Genomic DNA, 15,467 nt, shown 5'->3' with positions numbered 1-15,467 from the left:
ACACGGGGCGGTCCCCCCGTGCTGCCTGAAGACTCACCAGCTACGCCCTCCATCTTCTTGAGACCGCCTCTTCACCGCGTCTTCATCCGAAAGTGCCAACTGCACATTTCTGTCTTATACGATTGTCTGTTCAGCCACAGGAAAATGGCCGATGGACATGAACAGTTGGTACTTTCAGATGAAACACGGTGAAGAGGCAGTCTCGAGAAGAAAATGGAGGGCATCGCTGGAGAGTCTTCAGGTAGCAGTGCCTGTGCTGTTTGAGCGGCCATTAGCAGGGGGACCACCCCCTGTGCTGTCTGGAGACTCATTTGCACATGTCAAAAACTGGGAATATCAACGGAACGACTATGTGGAGGAGAATTCTAAAGGTAGGGGAAGAATAGCCTTTCTTAAGGCTATTCCGACATGGTGGTAAGTCAAAAAGGGATTCTAAAGATATAAACATAGAATCTGGAACAAGCAAAGCTTAATACATTTTCTACACTCTGATCTACTCTACTAGACACTCTACTAGACATTTGGTCTGTTCTCGTGGGCCAAATATAATTTCATTGCATGTCAGATTTGGCCTACAGGACAGAGTTTGACACCTATACACTAGAGGATTCAGATGTTCCATCTTTGGCATTTATATAAAGGTCCTAAGAAGGGAACCCTGAGCAATCACATTTGTTTTCCTGAATAACATCAAATTTTAGAAATTAATCGGAATTTTTTTTAAATAGATTGTCCCCTAAAGAATATTGTTCCGTTAAATCCAGACAATAATTATAGACTTTTATTTATATTTGCACTTACAAAAATGCTTACTGTATTTTTCGGACTGTAAGGAGGACATAAAATCCTATGATTTTCTCAGAAATCGAAAGTGCACCTTATAGTCCAGTGTGCCTTATATATGAATTAATTCTTCACCTACAGTATCGGTTACCACAAATGGATTGATCATTTCAGCCACCGTAGTCAGGAGCCTTACTGACTGCGGTGATATGTATAGCTCTGTGCGCAGGAGTATCTACCCCAAAAAATGCCTCCTGTTAAGAGACATGCTGCCGATTTTAAGCTAAAACCCAAAAATCATGCAGTAGAGCACGGAAATAGAGCAGCTGCGAGAGAATTCAACATTAATGAATCTATGGTGCGTAAGTGGAGGAAGCATGAAGATGCCCTACACCAGGTAAAGAAGACCAAACTGAGTTTCCGAGGAAACAAAGCAAGATGGCCACAGTTGGAGGACAAAATAGAACTGTAGGGGGGCCACACGGTGGCTAAGTGGTTAGCACTGCAGCCTTGCAGCACTGGAGTCCTGGTGTTCAAATCCCGCCAAGGGCAAAAAAAAAAAACATCTGCAAGGAGTTTGTATGTCCTCCCCGTGTTTGCATGGATTTCCATCCCATATTCCAAAAAAGACATAATGATAGGGAAAAATGTACATTGTGAGCTCTAGAACTGTAGGTTATTGAACAGAGAACCGCAGGCAGAAGCATCTCCACTGTCTCCATTTGACTCAAAGCCACAGCGTCATGGAGATCAAGGAGTTTCGAGGAGGTCCTTCATGGTGCTTTGCTTTCGTTTCATAAAAAGGCGTAATGTCTCCATCCTCACCAGAACTACTGTCTGCCAGCAACTACCAAAAGATTATGAAGAGAAGCTGGCCATTTTCCGCACCTACTGCATAACCAAGATAAATGAAGAGAATATCCAGCCAGAACACATTACTAACATGGATGAGGTCCCCCTCACTTTCGATATCCCTGTAACACGTACTGTTGAGAAAATAGGGACTAGTACGGTATCTATACATACCACAGGAAACGAGAAGTCATCTTTCACTGTAGTTCTCGCCTGTCAGGCTAATGGCCAGAAACTACCACCCATGGTAATTTTCAAAAGGAAAACTTTGCCAAAAGAAAAGTTTCCCGCTGGTGTCATCGTCAAGGCTAACCCAAAGGGCTGGATGGACGAGGAGAAGATGAGTGAGTGGCTGAGGGAGGTCTACGTCAAGAGACCGGATACACAGTTGATACAGTAACTTCATAACTATCCAGATTATGAAATACAAAAACAATAGCCAATATAGCTGTTTGGAAACATGACAAATAATTAACATGCGATGTCAGGGAATAGAAAAAAACGTATAGACCTATGTATCAACATATTACTGTTTGTAGAAAAAATAAGAAAGTAGATGCCATTTTCTGATCCTAGATATTAGAATTGATGTTCGGATTTAATATGTCAGACATATTGACACATGGCTTTTCTCCAAGTCCCAAAGCGTGGATCGTGCACCCCGAAAGCTTCTACATTCAACGGTGAGACATAGTCAAAATTATCCTTTTCTTTGTGTTGAATTTTTCGGATTTAATGTTCTTGGACTTATTACATGTTTTCATAGACCAACATTGCCCATATCTCCAGCATGTCCCACTGGAATAAAAGTAATAAAATATCCTACACAATATTATTAGATCCTACATTATATATTAGATGGGATATTTTATGCTTGTGGGCATTTCTCCCCCACCATCTGCTCCCTCCACCAATAGTAGATATATATATATATATATATATATATATATATATATATATATATATATAGTATAGTTCATAGTATGTACAACAAAATTTTTTTGCCATTTTCTCAATTTTAGGAACCAATTCCTCCCATCTAATAGAGCATAACATAGGTTAGTTACACGTGGTATAACAGTCATGAGACAAACTAACATAGAACTCGTCAAATAAACACAAATACATGTGGCTGTAGATAAGAGTATTACCGGTATATGCTTTGTGATATTTTCCAAGGTCTTGTCCGTGATTTTATTTTATTTTTCATTTTATTTTTTTAAAGTGTACTAAGGAGAAGAGCTAATGGAGGAAAATCAGGTAGTCTAAAAGGAATCTGTCGGCCATTTTGACCCCTTGGAAACTGCTGGCAGTGTTAGATATGCTAGTTGCAATACTAAGAAAAAGAAGTGTCTATTTAGGTCATACTGTGAAGTGTCCTGAGCTCTCTGTACTGTACATTAACCCTAAACAATCCCCTAAAGAAGCTGTGTCACCAGAGCAAGTTATGACCTATCCACAGGACAGATCATACATGATTTGTAGATAAGTAGCAGTCTGACAGTTGAGTCCCCTACCGAACCCAAGAACAGGGTCCTGTTTCCCCAAGTGAATGGAGTGGCAAGTCACATAGTCACATATATACATTGCCATGCCATTCATTTTCTAAGCGATAGCTAAGCACTGTACTCACCAATCTCCAGCAGTCTAATAGAATGGAAACTCAATCTTCAGCAGTCTAATAGATAATGTAAATTCAATCTACATGTGCAACTTGCTGATCCATTCACAAGGGGGAAACAGGACCCACATTTCAAGAATGGCGTGGGTTCCTGTAGTCTGAGTCCCTGTGTATAGGTCATAATAACTTGATTTCATGGTACAGGGTCTTTAAGTGATGGTTCTAGGGCTCCTCTTGGAGATGCTGATGAAGGGACGCCCAGGACACTTTACAGTTAGGGACCATCCAGGGGATTGTGATATAAAGGCAGAATATTGCCCACTTAGGTACTAGGTCCATTTGAGATTGCTAACCCTGAGTATATGTCAAGCAATCCCCCAACCTGATACATGTAACGGCTACTCTCAGCCAACTGTTTATGTTCTTTGCTTCTTTACATAAGTTATGTTCACCGCCACACCTCTCATGAGGTGACCTGAAGTGACCGCTTCAGGCAGCGCTATGCCGGGGCACCAGGTGGGGTGGCATTTTTGCTGACCTAAGCAGCCCGGCACGGGAAGTGAGCTGTGGATTGGGGCAGCCCTGTGGATGCAGCGCTGCTCCAGCAGCCGCCTCTCACACTTAACAGAGAGCAGTTCCTTTCCCTGCCTGCTCACGCCCTGCCCCCTCCACCAGTCCCCACCCCCTCCACTCGGCCCTCCCCTCCGCTCAGCTCCACCAACTCCTCCTCTCGGGGTGGGGGGGGGGGTGGCTTTCTGACTTCCGCCTCAGGCGGCACAAAGCCTAGGTTCACCCCTGGTTATGTTTACTTGTTTGTGCTCTTGTCCCTATTTTCTATTTTTACAGTATACTCTCCTGCAACTCTCCCCATTTACTACTCCCTCTGCATGTTTTCAGCTCTCTTATTTATGTCACTTGCTGTTTGTAACCTTTACAATTGTTTCTCCACAATCCCTTTGCTCCTCTTCCTACATATTTAATCCTTTGACTCATAAAATAAAACGAATACAAATAAAAAAAAAAATACAAGACAATATACATATATGCATACATCATATCATCCTTACATCATGTAGCTCAGTGAGGGGTCATATCATCACTTCCAGGACTCCTTGGGTGATCACACAAAATATTGATAAAATTTACATTTTTCTTTTATTGATTCACTTCATTTTTTTAATTGACAAAGATAAACTATTAACATTTCTATTTTTCAGATCATTTTTACATTTTCACACCTCCCTAAAACCTTTGTACATCACTGTATATGATGGGTAAACCCAAAATAGTTCACCACATTGTGCAAATAATTCCTCAAAATTCAGACTCATTCAGCAGCAATGGTGACAACATAGACAACGTTACAGTGGTCAGAAGGCATAGCACAAGGTCCGTGGTGTAACTAGGAATGTCTGGGCCCCAAGGGGAACATTTGACATGGGGGCCCCCTGACCCCGATCTACTGCCTCCTCCTTTTCAGACCCCAGAGTGTAATGATCGGAGACCCGGGGGAGGATATAAACATAAAAAAACCCTGTTACTTTCCTCTACTGGGCTCTGGCGCACTCCCCACTGATGTCGGCCATCTTCAGTGATGGACCAGACATCACGTGAGCCAGGATTGCATTGTGACGCATAATGCCGCAGGCCTTCCGGAGCACAGTCGAAGTAACAGTGTTTTTAATGTTCCCTCACTTCTCCTAGTCCTCTGATCATTATACTCGGGGGTCTGAAAACACCCCCTAGTATAATTGATAGTGGTGTTTGTGGGGTGTGTAGGCCAGCAGCCTCAATTACCGATCCCCTCTTGTGATCACAGCTGCCTCCGCAGAAGGGGAAGCACGAGCGAGGAATGGTAAGTAAATAGGGCCCGTTAACAGCCTATTAAAAAAAAAATCAGGGCCCCGCCGGGCCCCCTAATGTTCTGGGCCCTATGGCAGCCGCTGCCATGGCTACCCTGGTGGTTACGCCCCTGCAGAAGGTAGAAATTTTAGGGGTACAGAAGTATGTACCATTATATGTAATCTTACATACAGCATCCCAACCCTGAAAGTGTCTTACGTACTACAGCAGACTGTCACCACTAAAATGATTAGAGAAAATCTTTAAAATTCTGGGAAACTTTTAATTACTTATATTTGCAAAAATGTTTTACTTTCCATTGCCTACAAATTTAAGTATGTTCATGGGCAACAAGGATTCCAGAATGTTGCCAGCTACATTGTATCCACTTGTAATTCTAACCACTGTACGGTGCAAACCGTCAAGGTCTGAACTATTGAGAAGTGAGATGGCAGATACCTATTAGCATTGTCATTGTCCCTGCAGTTACACAAGACTGATTGTCCCGCACGGTCTCATGTACCTGCCAATGACTAGTAATGTGCAGCAGAGTTGCGGTAGTGTCTGAAACAGGAAGCCTCAGCATTGCTAAGCAACGTCCTTTTACATGGAGATGCCTTGTAATGCCTGTCCCCGGTGTCTCCCTAGTAACTACACAAACAGAAGAAAGCTCAGACAGTCATGGCAGAATCACTCTCCTAATGTATACAGTATATCTATATTTTCTCCATACTATAATAGATGTAATCTCCACCTGGGATTAGGGGATATCCTCACACCCTTTTCTTAGTGTGTTTCTAAGCAATATCAGATGCTGGATCTTTTTTACCCGGAAGCGATCGCACAGGGCTGCAGAAGTCATGTCTCACACGTAAGTACAGGCTTAGGTTATTCCAATTCTCTATTTTGGGGCAGGAGTCTTTGAAATCCCCTGTATTATTTGAGGTTTTACATTCACATCACACCATGTTTTCGGTAAATCGTTGTGCTTTAAAAAAAAAGAAAACATTACTCAATATTGTGGAAAGTCTGAAATGCTGTCTGCAGAGATCATTATTGCATAAGATAATACTAGTCATATAAAGGGGATACTGGCACGCACGCTTCACTTAACTCATTCATGACCAGGACGACTGAAGCTTAACTATACAAAGAAAATGTCACCTTTTGGGATAGCACAAACTGACGATTTCTATGGGGTTTTTTTAATTAGTTTTACAGTAAGAATACAAAGGAATGAAATACTGCTGAAAAAATACTGTGTATAAGCTCTGTCAGGCTAAAGCCCCCACAAAAAGCGCTGTGGGGAAAAAAAAACGCAGCAAAAATGTGCGTTGTGGGTTTTTTCCGCAGCGACTTTCACAAAAAGTCTGCAAAGTATATGAAAAACATCAGTATTTCCAAAGGTATAATTGACATGCTGCGATTTCTAAAGACGCCTTCAAATCGCAGCATTTCCGCTGCGGATATTTTTCTGCAATGTGTGGATGGGATTGGCTAGAATCCAATCCACTTTGCAGGTACGGTAAAATGCTGCAGTTTTTGGCATAGCATTTCCACCACAGCCAAATCGTGACATTGATGTTACGTGGGGCCGCGGGCCTAAAACACAGAATAAATTAATAATATAATTCCCATAATTGGGTATCAGCTTATCACATATATAGTTTTTCTAGACTAAAATCACACGATACATTGCGTTTATGGCCTTGTTCACACAGTATTTTTTCGATGCATTTTTGATCATTTAACTGGAAGTTCAGAGTGTGTTCACACGGTGGAAATTGCAGAGGAATTGGAGGTGGATATTCAGCTCAGATTCCTCTTCATTTTTTGCCCCCTGGCGAAATATGATGTAGATGAATAACCCTAATAAATGGGAAGTCTCAAGCCACCGACTCCATGGTTAGTCACAGAATCCGCAGCAAAATCAGCTTATTTTTTCAGCGTCCTGCTGCCATTTCTTCCTCCCATTGAAAACAATGGGAGGCAAAATCTCAAATTTCAAGAGATTTTCCTTTTCTGATTCAGACGTTATTCTACCTGTATTTTCACTGTTGACAGCATTTTTGCTGAAGTTTTTCCCTTGCGCCCCATGTAGGCCGTTTTTAGAGACTATAATATTGATGGCCTGTCCTTACATTAGGCCTTCAATATGTGATTGGTGGAATCCAATACTAGAAACCCCCACGATCATCTGAATGAAGGAGCTGTGATGGTTTAGTACATATTGCATCTAGAGATGAGCAAGTACTGTTGGGATCAGCCGATCCGAACAGCACGTTCCATAGAAATGAATGGATGCACCTGGTACTTCCGCTTTGACGGCAGCCGGCCGCTTAACCCCCCACGTGCCGGCTACGTCCATTCATTTCTATGCGAGCGTGCTGTTCGTATCGGCTGATCCGAACAGTACTCGCTCATCTCTAATTGCATCCTATTCATTGTATATCCAGGAGCTTTTACAGGGTTTTCCTTAAACTGTAGTATTGATCCATAAATGCCATCCGTCTGATCCATAAGCTCCAGACACCATCTGAATAAAGAAGCCATGACACTCTAGGACTTGTGCAGGTGCCTGGAATTTTAGATCAGTCTTATTCAATTTAAAGGGACTGAACCACTGTGAGCTGCAGTACCAGGCAGAGCCACAATCAAAGAAATGGCGCTCTGCCTTGTTAGCAATAGAGCAAATGCCTCTAATTTCATGCAGTCAATTGGCTAAGTTTCTGCGACTCAGAGCCCCAGAAATTGATAGCCCAGGCCGTCAGCATTATAGTCCCTGAAAGCCCTTTAATGACAGTACATTGTACCGTGGACTCTGTCATTCAATAACCCGAGAGCGATTTAGAAGGGGATTAAGGATCCAACTTTTTGAACATCTTTAAATGATGTAATAAGGATGTTGAATATTTCAGAGTATGTAATAATTGTCCTATTTATTATCCTCTGTTTAACCACGCAGCAATTACACTGATACTGTATCTTATACGCTTCCTGGGAACCAGTCTACAGTGTTATTTATGATTCATAAATCTGATTAATTTGCATAAATTAATTTTTCCTGGAAGCCAATGATTTTTAGAGAGTAATAATATAAATCTTTACAGCAATTATCTATTGTATTCATATATATGGATTGTACTGTTCTGAAAACGGGCTTATATCAGCAGACATGGCAGATCCTTCACAATCTTAGGAACAGCCACAAAAGACATGATAAGGTACTGGACGGGCTCGTTGAATTCTATTGGTGCCATATTACACCCCAGTACCATGTGGATGTGGTTTGCACATGGCAGTTCTTCATCAGTGACTATAGCTGGCCATACAGATTCAGTTCATGTCGACCGTATAATATGTTTGATGTGCTTTTAATCCTCCTCCGATGGCAGATTGTGAGGTAGAGTAGGATCAGGTAATTGGATTTCAGCATTCCTTAACTTTTTTGGCTATGGGGAGATAAGCTGTCGGTAGACATGTCTGACAGTAGCTTACTCCCTTTTCCTTGCTGTGAACACATACAGACTTAACCAAGCTCAGCATGCATGTGCATGAGGGATACAAGAGGAGTAAGTGTTTGGCTGACAGCTATATCTAATGACTATACAGTGTCCTGCCTATCAGGCCTATGGAGTCAGTAAGCCAAACTGCTGACTCTGACTCTATTTTTCCACCAGTCGACTCCAACTCATTCTCCAACTCCGACTCCTTCACAAATGGCTGACAGTCATGGTTAGCGCCCGGTCTCTGCTTTAGCCAATCCGGTGGGTTTCCATCTTCTGCCCCGAGAAACTGGACAGGGGACGGGAACCCAGCAGTCAGTTTTCAAACCCATTCACTTGCATGGGTTTGCAAAGTGACCGCCCGTGTGCTTCTTCTGCCTGTCCGCAGTGAAACCAGTTTTTTAAGCCATACACAAAGTCGGGTATGCAGGTCTTTGTGTGCAGTTAAAAAAAACCTGTTTCACCGCAGACAGGTAGAAGAGACACATGGGCGGACACTTTGCAAACCCATGCAAGTGAATGGGTTTGAAAACTGACCACTGAGTTTCCATCCCCTGTCCAGTTTCTCGAGGCAGAAGACAGAAACCCGCCAGATTGGTTAATGCGGAGACCGGGCACAGGTGTGAATCCGACCTTAGCTATAAAGATTCTATAATTCATTAAAAGAACTAGTCATTGAATTACTATGAAAGTAAATATGTAATAAACTATGCATCCAATTAATTGTACAATATTAATAAGTATATAATATTATAAAAAATTTAATCATTTTATTTCGAACTCCAACTTCACATGTCCCACTCTGACTCCATAGCCCTGTTGCCTATGTAAATATGCAATTTGAACGAGACAGAATTTTAATTTTGATATTTTCTGCCATTTTCTGTCCAATTTCAAGTATGCTGCATTTTTTTTTCAATAAGAGGATTGTCTGCTGTCCATACTAGTCATAAAGCCCATGTAATAATGACTGGCATAGCTCCATGGACTAGTCATAAAGCCTATATAATAATGACCGGAATAGCTCCATGTAATAGACATAACAGTGCCAGACATTTTTACCTCATAACATTGCACGACTAGTTTCTCATAGAGCTGCCACATAGTTCTAAAGTTTGGCCCATGTTCCCTACTAACAGTGGAGTGCCTCCTTAAACAGTGCTGAAGGCGACTCCAGTTAGTGTCCTTTAACCCCTTCCCGACATGCGCCGTAATAGTACGGCGCGTGTCGGGTCTGTAACTATGGCGACCGCCCGGGAGCCGGGCGGCCGTCATAGCCGCCGGGTGTCTACTGCTTTAAGCAGTAGACAACCGGCTCTAATGTCTCCAATCGGTCCCCAGACCGATCGGAGGCATTAACCCCTCCGGCGCTGCTGTCAAAGGCGCCGGAGGCGCCATCTTCCCGGCGGCGCATGGGCGCCGCCATTTTGGCAGGGATCGCCGGCTCCTGGAGCATGCTCCAGGGCCGACCCCCCGTTGCCATGACAGCCGGGAGCCTTGTTAAAGGCTCCCAGCCGGTCTGCAAATTCTCTCTTTTGCAGGCTGGTGTATACAGCCTGCAAAAGAGATGATGATTTTTTGCAATGCATTGCAATGCGTTAGCATTGTAATGCATTGCATTAGTGATCAGACCCCCTAGGGTTCAACACCCCTAGGGGGTCTAATAAATGCAAAAAAAAAATAAAAAAAAAAGTAAAAAAAAAATATAAAAAAATATAAAAATTATTAAAAGTTCAAATCACCCCCCTTTCCCTAGAACAAATATAAAAGTAGTTAAAAACTGTGAAACATATACATGTTAGGTATCCCCGCATCCGAAATCGCCCACTCTACAAATCTATAAAAATATTTTTCCTGTTCGGTAAACGCCGTAGCAGGAAAAATAGTCAAAAGTGCCAAACCGCCGTTTTTTCACTGTTTTAATTCTGATAAAAATTTGAATAAAAAGTGATCAAAGCAATAACATTTCCCGAAAATGGTAGAACTAAAAAGTACACCCGGCCCCGCAAAAAAAGACGCCCTATGCATCCCCGTACACCTATGTATAAAAAAGTTACGGCCGTCGGAATATGGCGACTTTTAGAAAAAAAAAATTTTAACACCGTTTTGGAATTTTTTTTAGGGGTCAAAATGTAAATAAAACCATATAAATTTGGTATCCCTGGAACCATACCGAAACACAGAATACAGGGGACATGTCATTTTGGCTGCACAGTGAACGCCGTAAAACCAAAGCCCGTAAGAAAGTCGCAGAAATGCATTTTTTCTTCAAATCCACCCCATTCTGAATTTTTTTCCTGCTTCCCAGTACATTATATAGAATGATTAATGGTGGCATCATGAAGAAAAAATTGTCCCGCAAAAATTAAGACCTCATATGACTCTGGGAGCGGAGAAATAAAAAAGTTATGGGGTTTAGAAGGAGGGGAGTCAAAAACGAAAATCAAAAAATGCCATCGGCGGGAAGGGGTTAAAGTGCGCCAGTCAATGACTGCTCAATACCACTAACTCAAGAGCGGCCACTTAAACAGTACCAGAGAGCGCCCCAATGTCAGTCATTCAATCCTTGCATTACAGTGCTTCGAGCAGAGCACCCCTATTTAGTTTTGCCTGGGAGATACACTCGGGAGGAATGACAAGAGTGGTATACTAGTGCCATGGTGTCCTCGTAACAGTCCCTCAGTCTTGTGATATGCTTACATAATCATGCTGCCCCCTGCAGTCAAGGATGGCCGTTAACAGAATGAAGGAGATCACCTTGCTATATGTATAGTGCGCCCCTTGTCGTTACATTCTACCTCACACAAAAAGCTTAGGGGGCATTCACACTACTGTTGCGGACACTAGCATCGGACACTAGCTGTGTCCGTACATGCATTGATTTAATGGGACATCGGGTGTGTTCTTTTACAGTCTGTGTCTGTCCTTAAGTGTCCGTTCACCAAGATGTCCGATTTTTCAAGCGGACAGCAAAAACCTACATGTAGGGTTTTGCTGTCCGCTTGAAAGATTTTGCGCTGACATTAGCATCGAACACTAGCTGTCGGACACTGACGGTAGTGTGAATGCCCCCTTAGGGCCCCTTCACACGGAGTAAACGCGCGTGTATTTTGACAAAATATTTATCAATATTTGGTAAAAATACACATGTAAAAATCAGACTCCCATTGACTTCAACGGCATTTTCTTTTACACGTGTAAAAATACACACCAAAATACATGCCAAAATACACGCGCGTTTACTCCGTGTGAAGAGGCCCTTAGATGTCTGAATATAGTGTTTTTATCTTAAGCAGGTCACACACATCAGACAACTATCTCCACCAATCTCCTCCTAAGCATGTGTGCTTAGTCTGGCAGAGCATGCATGCCCATTTCAAGGGGAAAATGAACACAGTTTATGTCCACCATGTTTGATCCTTGTTTTACCTCATGTTTGTGATCAGAAGACAGCGCTTAAGGCCTGAAACACATTCAGTTGTTAGTGGAGCTACCAGCATATCTTTATAAAGAGATGTCAGCCATATTTAAAATGTTTTGTTTGTAATCTACTATAATGTAATATTTTATAGTCTAATGTTTTTTTCTATAATATGATGTAGCTATCCACCAAGGTTTTGTATTCAGGAAGAACGGCTTTATATACACCATTGTATATATCTGTGTCATACAAATGAATATAAATCTTCCCATAGTTGTGTAAAGTACAATTGGGATTATATCTGGTCAGTTTGTCAGTCGTTCCCCCCATCCCCAGCACTTCTTAGTTTGTCCTGCCCAGAGCGGCCATTTTACAATTTTAAAGAGGTTTCCTAGGAATCACCATTTTGATATCAAGACGATACCATTAATAACTTGTAATAGGGGAGAGCCTCAAGATGATAAATCTCCAATATATTTTTGGTGTTGTGGTAGAGCAGAATAGGGTCCATTGGGTCTAGGGCCCAGTCTCAAGCACTGTGGCCATTTCCTTTCTATGAAGAGCCCGTATTTAGCTAGGGGGCCCTCCTGACCTAAATGGTTGAGCCCAGATACTTATGTCCCTAGTCACTGCTGTACGTGTAGTGAAGGCGTCACACGGTTGGACGTTAGGTGGGCCTCAGACCCCCAGAGATGGGCACGGAGTATACTAGTGACCAGCAGATACCACCTGCTGAAGCAGTCTCTGGCCATGACGTACTATATACCGAAGATCCCCCCAGTCACCAGGCCCTGCTAATACCAATAATAACCAGGTACTGGACTTTCATGAACATGGTGAACAAACATGTCTACAGGGTGCAGAGATGGCTGTGTATTATGTCTATGGACAGCTTTATTCCAAGCCTTTAATCTTCATGCAGAGGGCAGATGGGTGCAACTGTGAACGAGTGTGTTACATGGTTAGCTGATGCATCATGTATGGCTGCCCATGGCTGGACCCACAGCTCTCTTGTATTTAATAAGACAGTCCCTTTACAATGTCTTTTTATTAAGCCAGCCAATTTGGGTCATTGAGACTGGCCATATATAAAAGACATAGCTGTTGACATGGTCAGTCTATACCAGAGGTTCCCAAACTTTTATCTCTCGTAGACCACTTTCAAAATTTTACTGGTTTCAGTGGACCCCCTGCTGCCACATTTCTACCATATTCCCAAAACTCGGCAAAAAATGTGAAGATTAGATCTAACAATGGTCCCGTCAAGTCTCCCATGGACCCCTGGGGGTCCACCTGGACCACTTTGGGAATCACTGGTCTATCCTACTAATATTATAAATGTGAAAGTTTGGATGTTTGTTCCGCAATCACGCTGCTATGGGCGAACGGAATCCGCTCAAATTTTGCACATACAGTACCTAGAATGGCACCAGGAATAGAACATAGGTGCCTCCCCATCCATGTTTATTGCCCGGTTGGCCAACCGCGAGCACCAAATTCACAGTCGGTGTAGGCAGCAGGACCTGAGGGGGGGGGGAGAACATCATGACACTTGAGCAGATAAAGAGGGGAGTAGAATGGCATGACACTGGAGCAGATGAAGGGGGGGAGAATGGCATGACACTGGAACAGATAAAGAGGGGAGTAGAACGGCATGCCACTGCAGCAGATGAAGAGGGGGGAGAACGGCATGACATTGGAGCAGATGAAGAGGGGGGAGAACGGCATGACATTGGAGCAGATGAAGAGGGGGGAGAACGGCATGACACTGGAGCAGATGAAGGGGGGGAGAACGGCATGACACTGGAGCAGATGAAGGGGGGGAGAACGGCATAACACTGGGGCGGATGAAGGGGGGGAGAATGGCATGACACTGGAGCAGATGAAAGGAAGGGAGAATGGCATGACACTGGAGCAGATGAAAGGAAGGGAGAATGGCATGTCACTGGAGCAGATGAAGGGGGGAGAATGGCATGACACTGCGGCAGATGAAGGGGGGTGGGGGAGAACGGCTTCACACTGGAGCAGATGAAGGGGGTAGTAGAACGGCATGCCACTGAAGCAGATGAAGAGGCAGGAGAACGGCACACTTTGTCCCTCTTCCTACTATTCAAAAGTTGGGAGGTATAGGTAGGGGGCCACAGGCTGTGGGACCCGAGGGTGCATGGGCGCACTGCTGTAGGAAGGGCCTGCAGCGGCCACACGGCAAGGGGGGGGGGGGGGGGCGGGCCCGCCATGCAAATGGATCACGCAATAAGTGACAGCTCCGCGGATGAAGTCGCGGGTACTGCTAGTACTGTGCATAAAAATATTACCTGACCCCCATTAGGGAATTTGTTGTATATTATTCATCTGCTTCATTTTGGGCCAGCCAATCTTGGTTGCTTACCAATAGCTCATTGCAGGTTCACCATAATGATAATGGGGAATAGACTGCGTATAGATCCTGAATGAGGAATAAACTGCTTATAGATCCTGTAGGAACAAAGGACCGGGATGTTGTATTTCAAAAGCGACATTTCTTTGGTGATCATTTTATTGAAGCAGCAGCATGCTCTTGGGGCGGTGGGGAGATGTTTTTAAGGACGATTTACCCCCATAGACATCGAGTGTCAATGCAACCTTTTCTTGCTCGATAGGCGCTGTGCTCACAATTTGTTTTTCCACTGGAAATAATAGTTTGCGGTTGCCAGAGGAGTGCCTGACCGAATGCTAAGGGTGGTATTTCAGGCAGCAGACCATGCTGTTGGAGTAAAAGGCTAATATTTCACTTTGTGTCTGAGTAGTTTGCATCGAATGCAAGACATCAGTTTAACAGGTTGGTTACATCCATGTCAAGTAATAAAATAGCATATAATTTATAATGCTTTGCCTTTCACATGACTGCAAATGGCGAGTGTATTCACTTCCAGAGCGCAGATTTCCCAGCCTAGTGTGCGTTGCAGGTGTGATTTATAGAGTCACACTGACAAACTCGCACTTCTCGTACCATCTGATCCACTTTATCAGACCATCTAAAAACATTATGTTCCAGAGAGCAAGAGCGTCCAGTAGACTCTCTGGGCATTTGAGGATCTAATGTGCTGCAGCCGGGCTCCTCAATGGGGCTTTTAATAAGTTCATTGCCCTTCACGCTGGTTATATCTCCGTAAGACTCGCCTCTTATCCCATCTTTCACGAGAATGAGGAGATTTGAACACGGGACGCATGCTGCACCCATTAATTCAGCGAGGACCGAGAGAGATTTGCCAGAGTTATTTTTAAAGGTGAAATGTGTGTAGCGATCAGGAGCGTTCTGCCTCATTATATCACAGCCATTCCTCGATACGCCAGATTTGTTTAATAGGCGAGAATCAGTAGATTAAGCATTTATGACTAATCTTCCCTGGATATAAGCCTTGTATTATGTCTAACCTGGATAAATTATGGATCGTTTGGGCAC

The sequence above is a fragment of the Leptodactylus fuscus genome, chromosome 8 (assembly GCF_031893055.1).
Source record: "Leptodactylus fuscus isolate aLepFus1 chromosome 8, aLepFus1.hap2, whole genome shotgun sequence".
NCBI lineage: Eukaryota > Metazoa > Chordata > Amphibia > Anura > Leptodactylidae > Leptodactylus > Leptodactylus fuscus.
Note: the sequence above shows the minus strand (reverse complement) of the source record.